Source organism: Bubalus bubalis, chromosome 6, assembly GCF_019923935.1.
Source record: "Bubalus bubalis isolate 160015118507 breed Murrah chromosome 6, NDDB_SH_1, whole genome shotgun sequence".
NCBI classification, from domain to species: Eukaryota; Metazoa; Chordata; class Mammalia; order Artiodactyla; family Bovidae; genus Bubalus; species Bubalus bubalis.
This window is the reverse complement of record NC_059162.1, coordinates 59,684,609-59,704,165: the sequence shown is the minus strand read 5'-3', so window position 1 is coordinate 59,704,165 and position 19,557 is coordinate 59,684,609. Positions and strand designations below refer to the sequence as shown.

The 19,557-nt window shown below is 37.6% G+C and overlaps 1 protein-coding gene across 8 annotated transcripts in view; it reads left to right on the top strand.

Annotated features, from left to right (window-relative positions):
• PRKACB (protein kinase cAMP-activated catalytic subunit beta) overlaps positions 1-19,557 on the top strand; it is a 148,700-nt gene that overhangs the window by 112,022 nt on the left and 17,121 nt on the right. The gene's annotated exons all lie outside the window — the stretch shown is intronic.

The window sequence follows — 19,557 nt, the reverse complement described above, 5'->3', positions numbered from 1 at the left end:
TGAATCATTGAAGTCTTTGAGGTAAAAAAGGGCAATTTTACAAACAATGACAAAATAATAAAGCAATTTCCATCATTATTATCATTATCAGTTGTAAAATACAGGATCATAGCCATAGTTCTTCTATCTTTCTTCAAATAAATAAAAATTGTTAGTTACTTCATGTTGATATCTGCTTGGAGAGTAATTTTAGGGGCTGTTTTTATATGCCCTTGCTTTTTTAGGCGAGACTTGTTTAAATTATGTCAAACAACACAAAATTGAAAATAATTATAAAATGTGTGCGCTACATCGTTTCAGTCATGTCTGACTCTGCAACCCCATGGACGGTAGCCCTCCAGGCTCTTCTTGTCCATGGAATTCTCTAGGCAAGAATATTGGAGTAGGTTGCCATGCCCTTCTCCAGGGGATCTTCTGGGCCCAAACATCAAACCTGCATCTCTTATGTCTCCTGCAGTGGCAGTCAGGTTCTTTACCACTCGCTCCACCTGGGAAGCCCCAATTTTAGAATAGATGAGCCTTTTAAGATGAGAATTCAAAGAAATGATGTTAATGGTTTTTCACGTTAATATGATTATAATTACCATTGATCTTTAGCAAATATGGAAAAAACATTAGTTCTTCTTGAATATGAGTAGATCGAAGTCGGAGTATCTTACATTTTGAAGTACTATACTAACCTTTCTTCTTTTGCATTTATAATTCCTAATTTTGTTTTCCAAGAGTATTTTGTTTAAAGTCAGCCATAGACTCTTGTCTTAACTCATACCTCTGGTCCTTTTTAAAAATACTGCTGTCAGTTTAAGTAGAGATGAGCCTGATTCTTCCCACCACGAAGAAAAGAAACTAAGCTTTCAAAAATTCCTGGAAGACCTTTTATACATTTTTGACAGAATTCATGGGAAGGAAGTTTCCTCCTTTTTCTTATTCCTCCATGTGGTATGCTCTATTAGTTTTTGTTCATTTGCTTGCTTGCTTGCTTTTGATCATATAACATCAATCTTGACATGACATTACCTTGAGATGTGATTCAATTGGCTGTTTTGTATGTTGTGACTTTCTAAACTTCCCTGGTGGCTCAGATGGTAAAGAATCTGCCTGCAATGCTGGAGACCCAGGTTCTAATCCCTGGGCTTGGAAGATCCTCTGGAGAAGGGGATGGCTACCCACTCCAGTATTCTTGCCTGGGGAATCCCATGGACAGAAGAGCCTGGTGGGCTACAGTCCATGGGGTCACAGAGTTAGACATATCTAAGTGACTAAACAACAATATCAAGGCGGAAATTAATCTGATCAAACTTTTAAAGAATCTGGAAAGTGATATAAAAAAAAAAAATCTCTTTTTCTTTGTATCTCAACCAGATTCATCCTCTATATTTAGTATGAAAGTTGACCCTTAGCATTCATGAACTTAAAATTTATAATGTCAGCTATTCAAAAGGTACCCTGATTATTCATAATGTAGTTATTTTTTTACCAAGACTCAAATTTAAATTATGGATGCTGCATAGCTAGAGCTTTAGGGATAAGACACAGATAGGATGAGTCTCTCCAGCCACCTAGAACCCACATCTCAACACAGTATTGTCCCATATGTCATAGTGTATATGCAGTCTACAGAGATCACAAGGTTTTCAGTTCTATTTTACTGCGTTTTAAGGGGGAAAGTTCTATACTGTGGCAGTGTTCACAAAATAGGGGACTTACTAAAGAGCACATACTTAAACTATGTCGAAGCTAAACTATGTCGAAGCTAAAAAATGAATACCTCTTACAGATAATTAAGCTAGGTATTGAAAGATTTACACTAAAGTAATATAGAAAGGCAGAATGAAATATTTAGGTAGTTAAGTATTACTCCTGTCCTTGCTACACTTGTAGATCTCTAGGCTTCTGATTATTTATCTTTGTAATTGCTTTCACCCAAAAGAATATTAAAAGTCAAAAGAACTTTTGAGATTAACAAACAAAAAAATCAGGAAAAATTAATAGACAAAGCAGTGATTTATTTTTTTAAGAATTTGAGAAGTAATTATGTAACATCTCAAGAGAAAATAAAGACCAAAGGCTATATACTAAAATACTTTTAAATAACTGAATGGGAGAAGTATATTTTACTAATACAAAGACTAAGAGTGGAGAAGGCAATGGCACCCCACTCCAGTACTCTTGCCTGGAGAATCCCATGGGCGGAGGAGCCTGGTGGGCTGCAGTCCATGGGGTCGCGAAGAGTCAGACACGACTGAGCGACTTCCCTTTCACTTTTCCCTTTCATGCATTGGAGAAGGAAATGGCAACCCACTCCAGTGTTCTTGCCTGGAGAATCCCAGGGACGGGGGAGCCTGGTGGGCTGCCGTCTATGGGGTTGCACAGAGTCGGACACAACTGAAGCAACTTCGCAGCAAGAGTGCAGAATTTATAGTAATATTTCCAAATAATTTAATTACAGTTAATTACAAAGTTCCTGAATCTTTACTATATTGCTTAAACATCTTTAACTTCATAGTGAAAGTGGCTCAGTCATGTCTGACTCTTTGCAACCCCATGGACTGTAGCCTGTCAGGCTCCTCTGTCCATGGAATTCTCTAGGCAAGAATATTGGAGTGGGTAGCCATTCCCTTCTCCAGGGGATCTTCCCAACCCAGAGATCAAACCCAGGTCTCCCGCATTGCAGGCAGATTCTTTACCATCTGAGCCTCCAGGGAAACTTCATAGGAGAAGTCAAACTTTCTTACAAGGATGCTATTGTCATAACTAAATTTTATTCACTTAGGAAAACTACTTTCATTAAAACAAGTGTATCTTCATCTGTGTGAATAGGCCTCTATTTGTCAATCATTATACACTGTGTAAAATTTTTTGGCTATTTATGAATATGTTCATATCAAACTTTAACATTTAGGATCCAATGTTAGCGTAAAATTTAAATCTGCAGATATTCTAAAATTATAACAGTTTAAATCCTGGTCATCTTAGAAGAGAAGAGTAGGAACATAAAATTTTATATCACAATATCTGACTTTTATTCTTTTTTATTAGATATGATAGGGTGTTTGGTGTACTGCTGTTTTTAACTAAAGGTGCCAGATTATCTCTCCCCATAATGGATATAGAGTTGTTTTCATTTCTTATTATCTTTTCTTTTTTTTTTCTTTTTGTTTTTTTTTTAATTTTATTTTATTTTTAAACTTTACATAATTGTATTAGTTTTGCCAAATGTCAAAATGAATCCACCACAGGTATACATGTGTTCCCCATCCTGAACCCTCCTCCCTCCTCCCTCCCCATACCATCCCTCTGAGTCGTCCCAGTGCACCAGCCCCAAGCATCCAGTATCGTGCATCAAACCTGGACTGGCAACTCGTTTCATACATGATATTTTACATGTTTCAATGCCATTCTTGCAAATCTTCCCACCCTCTCCCTCTCTCACAGAGTCCATAAGACTGTTCTATACATCAGTGTCTCTTTTGCTGTCTCGTACACAGGGTTATTGTTACCATCTTTCTAAATTCCATATATATGCGTTAGTATACTGTATTGGTGTTTCTCTTTCTGGCTTACTTCACTCTGTATAATAGGCTCCCGTTTCATCCACCTCATTAGAACTGATTCAAATGTATTCTTTTTAATGGCTGAGTAATACTCCATTGTGTATATGTACCATAGCTTTCTTATCCATTCATCTGCTGATGGACATCTAGGTTGCTTCCATGTCCTGGCTATTATAAACAGTGCTGTGATGAACATTGGGGTACACGTGTCTCTTTCCCTTCTGGTTTCCTCAATGTGTATGCCCAGCAGTGGGATTGCTGGGTTGTATGGCAGGTCTATTTCCAGTTTTTTAAGGAATCTCCACACTGTTCTCCATAGTGGCTGTACTAGTTTGCATTCCCACCAACAGTGTAAGAGGGTTCCCTTTTCTCCACACCCTCTCCAGCATTTATTACTTGTAGACTTTTGGATCGCAGCCATTCTGACTGGTGTGAAATGGTACCTCATAGTGGTTTTGATTTGCATTTCTCTGATAATGAGTGGTGTTGAGCATCTTTTCATGTGTTTGTTAGCCATCTGTATGTCTTCTTTGGAGAAATGTCTATTTAGTTCTTTGGCCCATTTTTTGATTGGGTCATTTATTTTTCTGGAGTTGAGCTGTAGGAGTTGCTTGTATATTCTCAAGATTAGTTGTTTGTCAGTTGCTTCATTTGCTATTATCTTCTCCCATTCTGAAGGCTGTCTTTTCACCTTGCTAATAGTTTCCTTTGATGTGCAGAAGCTTTTAAGGTTAATTAGGTCCCATTTGTTTATTTTTGCTTTTATTTCCAATATTCTGGGAGGTGGGTCATAGAGGATCCTGCTGTGATGTATGTCAGAGAGTGTTTTGCCTGTGTTCTCCTCTAGGAGTTTTATAGTTTCTGGTCTTACATTTAGATCTTTAATCCATTTTGAGTTTATTTTTGTGTATGGTGTTAGAAAGTGTTCTAGTTTCATTCTTTTACAAGTGGTTGACCAGAGTTCCCAGCACCACTTGTTAAAGAGATTATCTTTAATACATTGTATAGTCTTGCCTTCTTTGTCAAAGATAAGGTGTCCATATGTGCGTGGATTTATCTCTGGGCTTTCTATTTTGTTCCATTGATCTATATTTCTGTCTTTGTGCCAGTACCATACTGTCTTGATAACTGTGGCTTTGTAGTAGAGCCTGAAGTCAGGTAGGTTGATTCCTCCAGTTCTATTCTTCTTTCTCAAGATAGCTTTGGCTATTCAAGTTTTTTGTATTTCCATACAAATTGTGAAATTATTTGTTCTAGCTCTGTGAAGAATACCATTGGTAGCTTGATAGGGATTGCATTGAATCTATAAATTGCTTTGGGTAGTATACTCATTTTCACTATATTGATTCTTCCAATCCATGAACATGGTATATTTCTCCATCTTTTAGTGTCCTCTTTGATTTCTTTCACCAGTGTTTTATAGTTTTCTATATATAGGTCTTTAGTTTCTTTAGGTAGATATATTCCTAAGTATTTTATTCTTTCCGTTGCAATGGTGAATGGAATTGTTTCCTTAATTTCTCTTTTCTGTTTTCTCGTTATTAGTGTATAGGAATGCAAGGGATTTCTGGGTGTTGATTTTATATCCTGCAACTTTACTATAGTCATTGATTAGTTCTAGTAATTTTCTGGTGGAGTCGTTAGGGTTTTCTATGTAGAGGATCATGTCATCTGCAAATAGTGAGAGCTTTACTTCTTCTTTTCCAATTTGGATTCCTTTTATTTCTTTTTCTGCTCTGATTGCTGTGGCCAAAACTTCCAAAACTATGTTGAATAGTAGTGGTGAAAGTGGGCACCCTTGTCTTGTTCCTGACTTTAGAGGAAATGCTTTCAATTTTTCACCATTGAGGATAATGTTTGCTGTGGGTTTGTCATATATAGCTTTTATTATGTTGAAGTATGTTCCTTCTATTCCTGCTTTCTGGAGAGTTTTTATCATAAATGGATGTTGAATTTTGTCAAAGGCTTTCTCTGCATCTATTGAGATAATCATATGGTTTTTATTTTTCAGTTTGTTAATGTGGTGTATTACATTGATTGATTTGCAGATATTGAAGAATCCTTGCATCCCTGGGATAAAGCCCACTTGGTCCTGGTGTATGATCTTTTTAATGTGTTGTTGGATTCTGATTGCTAAAATTTTGTTAAGGATTTTTGCATCTATGTTCGTCAGTGATATTGGCCTGTAGTTTTCTTTTTTTGTGGGATCTTTGTCAGGTTTTGGTATTAGGGTGATGGTGGCCTCATAGAATGAGTTTGGGAGTTTACCATCCTCTGCAATTTTCTGGAAGAGTTTGAGCAGGATAGGTGTTAGCTCTTCTCTAAATTTTTGGTAGAATTCAGCTGTGAAGCCGTCTGGACCCGGGCTTTTGTTTGCTTGAAGATTTTTGATTACAGTTTCAATTTCCGTGCTTGTGATGGGTCTGTTAAGATTTTCTATTTCTTCCTGGTCCAGTTTTGGAAAGTTGTACTTTTCTAAGAATTTGTCCATTTCTTCCACGTTGTCCATTTTATTGGCATATAATTGTTGATAGTAGTCTCTTATGATCCTTTGTATTTCTGTGTTGTCTGTTGTGATCTCTCCATTTTCATTTCTAATTTTATTGATTTGATTTTTCTCCCTTTGTTTCTTGATGAGTCTGGCTAATGGTTTGTCAATTTTATTTATCCTTTCAAAAAACCAGCTTTTGGTTTTGTTGATTTTTGCTATGATCTCTTTTGTTTCTTTTGCATTTATTTCTGCTCTAAGTTTTAAGATTTCTTTCCTTCTACTAACCCTGGGGTTCTTCATTTCTTCCTTTTCTAGTTGCTTTAGGTGTAGAGTTAGGTTATTTATTTGACTTTTTTCTTGTTTCTTGAGGTGTGCCTTTATTGCTATGAACTTTCCCCTTAGGACTGCTTTTACTGTGTCCCACAGGTTTTGGGTTGTTGTGTTTTCATTTTCATTCGTTTCTATGCAAATTTTGATTTCTTTTTTTATTTCTTCTGTGATTTGTTGGTTATTCAGCAGCGTGTTGTTCAGCCTCCATATGTTGGAATTTTTAAATAGTTTTTCTCCTGTAATTGAGATCTAATCTTACTGCATTGTGGTCAGAAAAGATGCTTGGAATGATTTCAATTTTTCTGAATTTACCAAAGCTAGATTTATGGCCCAGGATGTGATCTATCCTGGAGAAGGTTCGATGTGCGCTTGAGAAAAAGGTGAAATTCATTTTTTTGGGATGAAATGTCCTATAGATATCAATTAGGTCTAACTAGTCTATTGTATCGTTTAAAGTTTGTGTTCCCTTGTTAATTTTTTGTTCAGTTGATCTATCCATAGGTGTGAGTGGGGTATTAAAGTCTCCCACTATTATTGTGTTATTGTTAATTTCTCCTTTCATACTTGTTAGCATTTGTCTTACATACTGCGGTGCTCCCGTGTTGGGTGGATATATATTTATAATTGTTATATCTTCTTCTTGGATTGATCCTTTGATCATTATGTAGTGATCTTCTTTGTCTCTTTTCACAGCCTTTGTTTTAAAGTCTATTTTATCTGATATGAGTATTGCTACTCCTGCTTTCTTTTGGTCCCTATTTGCATGGAAAATCTTTTTCCAGCCCTTCACTTTCAGTCATATGTGTCCCCTGTTTTGAGGTGGGTCTCTTGTAGACAACATATGTAGGGGTCTTGTTTTTGTATCCATTCAGCCAGTCTTTGTCTTTTGGTTGGGGCATTCAACCCATTTACGTTTAAGGTAATTACTGATAAGTATGATCCCATTGCCATTTACTTTATTGTTTTGGGTTCGAATTTATACACCATTTTTGTGTTTCCTGTCTAGAGAATATCCTTTAGTATTTGTTGGAGAGCTGGTTTGGTGGTGCAGAATTCTCTCAGCTTTTGCTTGTCTGAAAAGCTTTTGATTTCTCCTTCATACTTGAATGAGATCCTTGCTGGGTACAATAATCTGGGCTGTAGATTATTTTCTTTCATCATTTTAAGTATGTCTTGCCATTCCCTCCTGGCTTGAAGAGTTTCTATTGAAAGATCAGCTGTTATCCTTATGGGTATTCCCTTGTGTGTTATTTGTTGTTTTTCCCTTGCTGCTTTTAATATTTGTTCTTTGTGTTTGATCTTTGTTAATTTGATTAATATGTGTCTTGGGGTGTTTCGCCTTGGGTTTATCCTGTTTGGGACTCTCTGGGTTTCTTGGACTTGGGTGATTATTTCCTTCCCCGTTTTAGGGAAGTTTTCAAGTATTATCTCCTCAAGTATTTTCTCATGGTCTTTCTTTTTGTCTTCTTCTTCTGGGACCCCTATGATTCGAATGTTGTAGCGTTTAATATTGTCCTGGAGGTCTCTGAGATTGTCCTCATTTCTTTTAATTCATTTTTCTTTTATCCTCTCTGATTCATTTATTTCTACCATTCTATCTTCTAATTCACTAATCCTATCTTCTGCCTCTGTTATTCTACTATTTGTTGCCTCCAGAGTGTTTTTAATTTTACTTATTGCATTATTCATTATATATTGACTCTTTTTTATTTCTTCTAAGTCCTTGTTAAACCTTTCTTGCATCTTCTCAATCCTTGCCTCCAGGCTATTTATCTGTGATTCCATTTTAATTTCAAGATTTTGGATCAATTTCACTATCATTATTCGGAATTCTTTATCAGGTAGATTCCCTATCTCTTCCTCTTTTGTTTGGTTTGGTGAGCATTTATCCTGTTCCTTTATCTGCTGGGTATTCCTCTGTCTCTTCATCTTGTTTAAATTGCTGAGTTTGGGGTGTCCTTTCTGTATTCTGGCAGTTCGTGGAGTTCTATTTATTGTGGCGTTTCCTCACTGTGTGTGGGTTTGTACAGGTGGCTTGTCAAGGTTTCCTGGTTAGGGAAGCTTGTGTCGATGTTCTGGTGGATGGAGCTGTATTTCTTCTCTCTGGAGTGTAATGAAATGTCCAGTAATGAGTTATGAGATGTCTATGGTTTTGGGGTGACTTTGGGCAGCCTGTATCTTGAAGCTCAGGGCTGTGTTCCTTTGTTGCTGGAGAATTTGCTTGGTATGTCTTGCCCTGGAACTTGTTGGCCCTTGTGTGGTGCTTGGTTTCAGTGTAGGTATGGAGGCGTTTGATGAGCTCCTGTCAGTTAACGTTCCTTGGAGTCAGGAGTTCCCTGGAGTCAGGGTTTGGACTTAAGCCTCCTACTTCCAGTTATCGGTCTTATTTTTACAGTAGTTTCAAAACTTCTCCTTCTATACAGCACCATTGATAAAACATCTACGTTAAAGATGAAAAGTTTCTCTACTGTGAGGGTCACTCAGAGAGGTTCACAGCGTTACATGGAGAAGAGAAGAGGGAGGAGGGAGTTAGAGGTGACCCAAATGAGATGAGGTGGAATCAATAGTGGAGAGAGTGGGCTAGCCAGTAGTCACTTCCTTATGTGCACTCCACAACTGGACTGCTCAGAGATGTTCACGGAGTTATACAGAGAAGAGAAGAAGGAGGCAGGAGACAGGTGGCCAGAAGGATAAAAGGGGGAAATGAAAAGGAGGGAGACAGATCCAGCCAGTAATCAGTTCCCTAAGTGTTCTCCACCATCTGAGACACACAGAAATTCACAGAATTGGGTAGAGTAGAGAGGGGTTAGGGAGGAGATACAGGCGACCTGGTGGAGAAAATGGAGAGTCCAAAGGGAGAGAGAGCAGTCAAGCCAGTAATCTCGTTCCCTAGTGAAAAATGGGTCCTGAAGATTGGGTTCTTAAAGGTACAAAATTGGTAACAAATACATAAAAGCAAAAATTAAAAATCTAGAGTAGAGTTTGGAGTTTCAAAAATACGATGTTAATGAAAAGAAGAAGGAAAAGAAAGAGAGAAAAAACGAACAAAGAAAAATAAACAAGGTCACGAAAATTATAAAGAAACTACAGGTACAAAATTGATAACTAATACCAAAAAGCAAAAATTAAAAATCTAGAGTAGAGTTTGGAATTTCAAAAATACAATGTAAAAAAAAACAAAAACAATGTCGCAAAAATTATAAAGAAAATACAGGTACAAAATTGATATCAAATACCAAAAAGCATAAGTTAAAAATCTTGAGTAGAGTTTGGAATTGCAGATATAGGATGTTATATAAAAGAAGAAGAGAAAGAAACAGAGGAAAAAAAAAAAAGTCACAGAAATTAAAAAAAAAAACTATAGGTACAAAATTGATAACATATACCAAAAGGCTAAAATTAAAAATCTAGAGTAGAGTTTGGAATTTCAAAAATACAATGTTGAAGAAAAAGAAAAAAAAACAAAACATGGTCAAAAAATTATAAAATATATATATGAAGTTTGCTGAAGAAGAAAAAAAAATAGGGTCTTTTTTTTTTTTTTGGCCAAGTAATAGGTTATAAAAGTCAAAATTAAAGGACAATAGAGGACTTAAAATTTTTTTCTTTTAAAAATTAAAAAAAAAAAAAAGAGAGATTCATCGTAAAAATAGTAAAAATATATCTAGGTCTTTCTCTGGTTTTGTTGTGAGTATTGTGGGTTCAGTTCATTTTTGGCTAGTTCCTTGGTCCGACTTATATTTCTCAAGATCTATAGACCCCTACCTATCTAGTCCGTAGTAACCACAGGGTTTTAATCTATGGCCTGTAGCTTCCAAGGCGTTTCCCTCTGTTATAGCTTCTTCTGTTTGCTGGTCTCTTCAGTGTCTGGTTTCCGCCCTGACACAAAGGGGATGGTGGAGGACACTTTTTTTTTTTTTTTTTTTAGGCTCACTTGTTCAGTCGCGCTGTGGGGAGGGAGGGAGGCATGCTGCAAACAAATAACACTGGCGTGCGCTTGCAGTGCCTCAGCCACACTGGGTCTGCCCCCGCTCACGGCGTGTGTAGCCTCCCTGCCCACACTGCTCGGGCTCTAGGTTGTTCCACCGGGAACAATCAGAGGCTGGCCCTGGGCTGACCTCCCAGGTCCAAGCCGCTCAGGTTCAGGCACTCGGGTAGTCCTCAGAGGCGCAGACTCGGTTGGGCCTGCGTTTTGTGCTCTTCCCAGGTCCGAGCAGCTCAGGTGATGAGGTGTTTGGCGAGCGCCAATGCTGCGACTTATCGCCTCCCCGCCACTCGGTTATCTGGGTGTAAAACCGGCACACCTTCTCAGGCAGATGTTGACCGTCCAGACCCCCAAGAAGTTTTAATTAGCAAAGAAGCCTGCTTACAGTTTTATAGATAGTGTCTCTCTGGGGCTGCGATTGCCCTCTTCCGGCTCTGGCTGCCTGTCACCAGAGGGGGAAGGTCTGCAGCCGGCTATCTCTGTTCAGTCCTTTGTTCCGTGTGCGGGCCTGACGGTGTCTTAGGTTAGGGCTGGCTTTTCGCGTGGTAGATATCCCACAGTCTGGTTTGCTAGCCCAGATTATTTCGCTCAGATCACGCTCAGGACATTCGGGCCAGATTCTTACTCTAAGCGACGCAGCCCGCGCCCCGCTTCCCTGCCCAGCCCCCGCTTGCTAATGGGGTGTGCAGGCGTCTGCGCTGCTTCTCCGCTGGGGGAGTTACCGTAGGGCTCACAATCTGTGATTTTTAATTGTTTATTTATTTTTTTCTCCCTTTTATGTTGCCCTCTGTGCTTCCAAAGCTCGGCACAGATTCAGCAGTGAGAAGGTTTCCTGGTGTTTGGAAACTTCTCTCTTCTTAAGACTCCCTTCCCGGGACGGAACTCCATCCCTCCCTCTTTTGTCTCTTTTTTTGTCTTTTATATTTTTTCCTACCTCCTTTCGAAGAGTTGGGTTGCTTTTCTGGGTGCCTGATGTCCTCTGCCGGCATTCAGAAGTTGTTTTGTGGAATTTACTCGACGTTTAAATGCTCTTTTGATGAATTTGTGGGGGAGAAAGTGTTCTCCCCGTCCTACTCCTCCGCCAACTTGGCTCCTCTCCTATCTTTTCTCATCTAAAGTAGAATTCATGAAAATATTATTATTGAGTGATCTCTAGGATCTGTATTATGTAAATATGAAATCATGTTCACATTTTCCACTAAAACCATCTGTTTCAGCACTCAGATTCAAACTAGAAGTTGTCTCTATCCACATTATAAAGCATTATTGTCTCTCTGTTTAGCAGCTAAAAGTCAAATTGGAGATTAACTTGTTTTCAAATTTTTTAATTGTTCAGATCATTGATAATCCAGTTTTGGTCTTACAGATCCTGTATTTGTATTTAAATTTTCTTAATGGTTTTATTGATGTCAAATATTTAAAAACATACTTTTCATTCAGAATTTATCTGATTTTTTAAAAAAACATGTTATTTTATACAACAGTATTTCATGATGAGTGTATTTTTGAAACCATGTTATTAATATAAAGATTATAGGAATCATTGACTTACCAAAGTTCAAATAAATAAGTTTAATAAAGTGATTAGTTCACTAACATATGTATATTTGAACATTAGATTGTTACATTCTTTCTCTATTTACAGTATTTTAGCTCAAACTAATATTTTTCAATGTACAGAAAGATGATCAATCAGCTTGTTAGATTCTCTCCTACACATATTTTGCCTTTAATAAAAAACAGAGTAGGTGGTATTTAAATGTCAAATTATTCATACAGTATTAAGATTCAGGTTTAGAAATGCCTAGTTAACAGAAAACTCTCATAATTCCCACATTGACTATGCCTCATCCTAGCAATACATATGCTGAGTTTCTGTATATAGTCTTTAAATTTAATACCTCAGTGCCTTATATTCTATAACAAGAATCAGTGATGGTTTCCACAGCAACTCTATCTGGCTTCATTACTCTTAGAAATGCAAAAGTTAACACTGTACTGAAAAATGATATTTGCAAATGAGGTAGCAAGCGAGTAATAGCTGTGTGAAAACCAAGAATTTTTTATTTATGTAATTAAAAAAAAATTCTTAGCTCCTAAAGTATGATTCCATTTTTAATGACCACCAGATATGTACAAGAAGACACTATACAAAATATCAAGTTATAAACCTAGGTACACACAGAATAACCAAAAGAATTGGTTAATTTTTTTTCCTGAAGGGCCATCCACATTCACATGAAGTGAAGTATGGTTGATTAGCAGCCAAATGACTATTCCCTTTTGTGTCTAGGGCCCCCAAGACGACCCCAAGGTTAGGTGATTCACTAGGAAGATTCACAAAGTTCATCATATAGGGATATTCAGGGAATGAATATCTTACATTGTAATAAGTACCTTCATTGTAAGGTATCTTACAAGAAAGTTTATAAAGTGAAATCAGCAAAGGGAAAAGGCATTTATGGTAATGTCCAGAGGAAAGTAGCATAAACTTTCAAGAGTCCTTGCCCAAAGAGGTCAGAAGGAAAACTTTATTTCTCCAGCAATGAATTTTGGCAACATGGATAAATTGTTGTCTACCAGGGAAGTACAGTAAAGACTCAAGGCTCAAGGATTTTATTGGAATCACATATACATCTTCTATCTGGCACATACCAGAATCTGAGATTCCCACAACAAAAGCAGATGTTCAGCATAAGCCATATCGTTTGTAGTAAATCTAGGTGCAGTGACCCACTTGTGTCACTTAGGGAAATTTTTCAGTTTCTTGAACTGTGACCATTCCAATTCCCAGATACCTGCCAAGGGCCAAACTGGCCGACAGGCCTTCCTCAAGGGTAGCAGTCTCAAGCCTGCTATATTATCTCTTTTCTGTATATTCCTAAATAACATACACATATGCAGATATACCACTACACTTTTTCGAAGGCCCCAGTGCTAATACTTTCTTGAGAAATTAAAATGCCATTTTCTATTTGGCCATGGCTACAGTCAAAGACACTTATAGTACTCAATAGTTATTTTCATAAAATACAAAAGCAGTTATACTATATCCATAAAATCCAAGGCAGTTTTTTAACACCTTGCTGTGAACATTTAAAATTCTTAATACCTGCTGTGAGACAGTCCTTACCTTAGAAGTCCTATGGGCAAATGATTGCAACTTGTTTTGCAGAGTATGGAATGAGAATGGGGTGGATAATAGCCTTCTGCAACCATCTGAATTCATTTTATCTATGCGCTGTTTCTGCATAGGTGAGAACAGATCAGAGAGCCCACAATCATGGTACTAATATAAGTATTTTGTTAATGTCCTAGATGTTTCCTTTTATGTATATAGGATCCAGCCCTATGAGACTGAGTCCTATGAGATAGTGTGGAACTTATCACCATATCTGCTAGAAAGTATGTATGAAAAGATGTGTTCTGAAAAGTTAACTAATGTATATGCTCAGTTTTGCTAGATAATTTTTTAACTAGGATCATAGATTTCTTAGAGCTATACTAATTTAGAGAGAGAATTTCTTAAAATATCCCAGTATGCAATGTGGGCAGAAGTTGACAGATTATTGACTGTGTACAAACTCTTTTGAGTCATCTAAGCCCAGTAAATTTTATCCTGATGCAGGATAAAATGTTACTAGTTGAACAGTCTTTTCCTCCATAACTGCAGAAGAATAGCAGTAAAAATTTTCTCCTCTTCAATCAGAGATCAACTTTGTAATTTCTGTGATTAAGCTAAAAGTAGACAAATTTGACTTCTGTCTCACTTTGTTTCTAAAATTAAAAAAGAGTGAATTTAAATCATCCTGTTTGGATGGATACTATAACAACATGCACTGATTTTCTTCTTGGATATAACTTTCTCTTAAATTTTTAAAAGGTAATAGTTATTCCTAAAACCAAAATGCACAAGACTTTAAAATTGATGTTACAGCCGAACAAATATTCGGTTGTTTGCTCAGTTCAAACTTAATTTCATAGTTATTTTAACATATTGATTAATATAATTTTACAGAGTTAAGAAGGTATCAGCTATATTCACAATTTTGTCCTTATAAAACAAGGCTTTAGTTGTCTATTTTCTCCCTCACTCTATCAAATTTAAGTGCTTTAAGAAGAGAATTTGTTTGTTGTACAAATTTAAAAGGTGGAGCATGAGAAAAGAAGAAAAGAGGAACTTATTATACTCTGCAATGACTTTTCTAGTACACTCTGTCCTTGAGTAGTCTGGAAACATAATGATAAATATTGCTGACTTCTAGGTTCCTTTTTTGAATCGGAAGTTCAGCTTCAGATCATTAAGATATTATTCTAAAATGAAACATGTATTGAATTAGTGCCTATAAGATACTAGGCCAGTTTCAGAGGGAATTCCCTGGCAGTCCACTGGGTAGGACTTGGTGATTTCACTGCTGTAGTACTCAGTCGCTCAGTCATGTCTGACTGTGTGATCACATGGACTGTAGTCCACCAGGCCCTTCTGCCCATGGGATTTCCTAGGCAAGAATACTGGAGCAGGTTGCCATTTCCATCTCCATCACTGCCATAGACCCAGGTTCAATTCCTGGTCAGGGAACTAAGATCTCACAAGACATATAGCGTGGCTGGAAAAAGAAAAGGCAGTTTCATAAAAGTTAACCTAATTTCTTTTCATACCCGCCAGATGAAATATACTTTTATCATTTTATGGATGAGATAAGTGAGATTATCTCACTTATCGGAAAGGTAAAAGTTTGCCTAAAGTATAAAGAACTAGAGTTGGGATTGGAACCCAGGTATTCTTTCTACCAAAGAAATAGCTTAGTAGAATTCTTGAGATGACAAGAATGTTCCATTTTATTTAGTTTAACTCCCTTATTCTATATGTAGGTAAATCAGGGCTCTGAAAAGCCCAAAGATAAAAGCTGCTGCTGCTGCTGCTAAGTCACTTCAGTCGTGTATGACTCTGTGCAATCCTATGGACAGCAGCCCACCAGGCTCCTCCGTCCACAGGATTCTCTAGGCAATAATACTGGAGTGGGTTGCCATTTCCTTCTCCAAGATAAAAGCCAGTTAGTGGCAAAGCAAGAAATAGAATCTAGTTCAGTGGTTTTTTCATTACTCCTTCATTTGGCTTCAGTGACTCTTCATGATCTTGGCTTTATTTCTGAATTACTCATGTTTCCTTTTTTTTTTTAATTGGCTTAAAAAACATATAATTCTCATGAAACTCTTTAAAAAGGGGATGCTAGAATGCTTGGATTTATATCTTCATTCTTTTTCTTTTTCTTTTTAAAATTTATTTTAATGGGAGTATAATTGCTTTGGCCACCTCATGCGAAGAGTTGACTCATTGGAAAAGACCCTGATGCTGGGAGGGATTGGGGGCAGGAGGAGAAGGGGACGACAGAGGATGAGATGGCTGGATGGCATCACTGACTCAATGGACATGAGTCTGAGTGAACTCCGGGAGTTGGTGATGGACAGGGAGGCCTGGTGTGCTGCGATTCACGGGGTTGCAAAGAGTTGGACACGACTGAGCGACTGAACTGAACTGACTGAATTGCTTTACAATGTTGTGTTAGTTTCTGCTGTCCACCAACATGAATCAGCTGTATATGTACATGTATCACTACCCTCTACTCATCTTTCCTTCTAAATCTCTTTGGCTCGATCTTCTTTTTTGCACATCTTTCATTGGTGGTCACATCCTCTGTATAACTTTTAATACTAGCTATAAAGAAAGAAAGTGAAGTCACTCAGTTGTATCTGACTCTTTGTGACCCCATGAACTGTAGCCTACCAGGCTCCTCCATCCATGGAATTTTCCAGGCAAGAGTACTGGAGTGGGTTGCCATTTCCTTCTCCAGGGGATCTTCCCAATGCAGGGATCGAACCCAGGTCTCCCTCATTGCGGGCAGACCATCTGAGCCACCAGGGAAGCTTAATACTAGCTATACGTGACTCGTAAGTTGCATAATTTTGTATCCAACTTCCTGAGATCTCCACTCGGAGGTCTAATGAAAAGTGAAAGTGAAAGTGAAGTTGCTCAGTCGTGTCCGACTCTTTGCGACCCCGTGGACTGTAGCCTATCAGGCTCCTCCGTCCATGGTATTTTCCAGGCAAGAGTGCTGGAGTGGATTGCCATTTCCTTCTCCAGGGGATCTTCCCAACCCAGGAATCGAACCCGGGTCTCCGGCATTGCAGGCAGATGCTTTACCATCTGAGCCACCAGGGAAGCCCAGAGGTCTAATAAATATCTCAAATTCAACCTGTCTAAAACTGACAGATTTTTGTTTTCCTTAGCAAATCTGTTCCTCTCACGATCTTTCCCATCTCATTTGATGGCAGCAGCATCCTTTCAGTTACTTTCAGCTACTCAAGCCAAAACACCCTGACGTTCTCAATCCATATTTGATGCATAGGAAAACCATATTGCCTCTATCTTTAGAATATGCACAGAATTCAGCTACTTCTTACCACCTCCACTGATACTGCTCTCTTTTGAGTCACTAGAGTGGTTCTTTAAAAAACATTGTCAGATCTTGTTACTCCTTTCAAAACCTTGCAGTGACCCCCATTTTGTTCAGAGTAAAAAATTAAAAACCTTACAAAGAAAGGTTTTGCCAGGAATGATGGATGACAACATTTTTAGAAGGTCACATTTGTTGCTAAGTTTCTTTCTCACTAGAATGTGAACACTGTGGAAGCAGGAATCTTTGTCTTACTTTGGTTTTTCTACTATACCCCAAGCACATCTGTGCCTAGCATATAGATGGTATTGAATCAGTGTTTATTGAATTTAAGTCCATGCATTTGTTAGATATTTATTAAGCTCATAGTATATGAGCAGTGCTAGATATAGCAAATCAGTTGCAGCCTCTGCCTTCATGAAGCTTTCATGAAATAGATGCCCACTCTCAGAGATACCAGTTCAATTGGTCTTCTGTATATTCCAATTATATGTATATTTTTAAAATTATTTCAGATGATTTTCATGCACATCATGTATTGAAAGCTTATGTGTGTGTACCTCACTACAGAAGTAGATTTATTCTTAAGAATATATCATTAGGAAACTCAGAACTAACTTGGTCTCTAAAGGTTGAAAAAGAATCCTAAACAGGAAATATTAGAGGATAAACATCCAGTAAACACTTCAGGGAGCACATACTGCACAAAGCCCTCTTTCATGTTAAATGATCCCAGTTTCCAATAACCTTACCACTTAGATCCACCGGTTTAATGGGGTTAAACTGTCTCTTTTCCAAATCTAGCTCTTTACAGCTGCTTTCACATTTTTTGCCCTATCACATATTTTGTGCTATCCTGGCCTGAAGAAAGATGTAGGAGTCAAGAAAATCAAGTTATTTTCCCAACAATGAAACTGAGTTGATAGTCTCACTGGAGCTCAGGTTCCTTATTTTTATTTCTTTAAAAAAAAAAGGTTCCTTATCTTTAAAATGAAGCTTTAGACTAAATTAAACTCCCTTTAGCTGCAGTATTCTAGAATTCTGATTTTACTTTCTATATCTACATATGTTAGAATTGATAATAGTTAAAGAAACAATCGGAGAAGGCAATGGCACCCCACTCCAGTACTCTTGCCTGGAAAATCCCATGGATGGAGGAGCATAGTGGGCTGCAGTCCATGGGGTTGCTAAGAGTCGGGCATGACTGAGCGACTTCACTTTCACTTTTCACTTTCATGCATTGGAGAAGGAAATGGCAACCCACTCCAGTGTTCTTGCCTGGAGAATCCCAGGGACGGGGGAGCCTGGTGGGCTGCCATCTTTGGGGTTGCACAGAGTCAGACACGACTGAAGCAACTTAGCAGCAGCAGCAGCAGCAAAGAAACAATGCATATCAGAATTTGATACAGTTTTGAAGGAAGAGTTCATCATTTTTCTCATTATAGAAGTCTTTGGTGTTTCCAGGTTAACATACTATAAATAAAATTCTTCCATTTAAAACATCAGTCAGTTCAGTTCAGTTCATTTCAGTCTCTCAGTCGTGTCCGACTCTTTGCGACCCCATGAACCGCAGCATGCCAGGCCTCCCTGTCTATCACCAACTCCCAGAGCCTACCCAAACTCATGTAAAGGATATGACAGATACCCATCATTAATATGGCTTACTGTGGGAGTGTGGGCTACCTATCATAATCTCTGGGGAAAAAGAAGGTGTGACGTGGAAGTGAGGAGGACATGGATAGAATTTCAGTTTCCCAAATGATTCTGATATCTATCATCACAACCCTCTACCACTACTTCCCACTTGAGAAACACTGTTCTGAGGATTAAACGAATAAACATACTCATTAACTAATTCAGGACCATCACTGTATTTGCATTCCAAGTAAGGAACTGTTTTATTTAGGTGTCTGTATTCTTTTTTCACTTCATTGCATATTACCTGAATTCAAAAGATTTATTTGTAGTACATCACTATCTACCATTCTGAACATCATAAAGGGGAGAATAACTGACACATTACATTGAACAGTTCATGAAACCTCTATTTTAAATGAAGATGTCTACTTCAAATAAGGTATTTCTTAAGAATCTAAACAAAATTAGAATATAATCATTTTATAAATAATTGTGGTATTTTTCAAGTGGATGTGGTGTCTTTGAATACCTTGTATTCTCTAGTTTTTACTCCAAGTAGGATAAAGAAATGTGCAGATATTTTTTAAGATAAAATTTCAGTCTTCTATAAGGTTCCTGACAGTAACCTGAAGTTAAAGTATATACCCTTAAGTCAGAGTCCTGATTTGCTATTATAGCTCTGCCACTTACTAGCTCTGTAATCTTGAGCAAATTGCTTAATCCCTGTAGGTCTTAATTACATCAGGTATAAAATGGGGGCAATCATACTTAGGTGTTATATTTTGGATTTTATGAACCAGTGCATGTAAAGTGTTTGGCACAGTGCCCAACTTCTAATAAGCCATTGTGTCAAAAGTAGGAACTAGAGAGGGTGGTAGTTCACATGTCTTTTTTTTTTTTTTTAACATATAACCTCTTATAATCTGTACTAATACAAGCTTTGCAAAAATGAGGTTTTTTAGTCACTAATATGAGTTGATGCCAAACCTTCAACTTTCAAATAGTCTTTGGTTACTTGACACAAGTACTAGTTTTCCTCTGTTATGATGGTGATTTTAGTTTATTATTTATACTAAAATTGTTTTTTGATCTGTCACTAGCAGA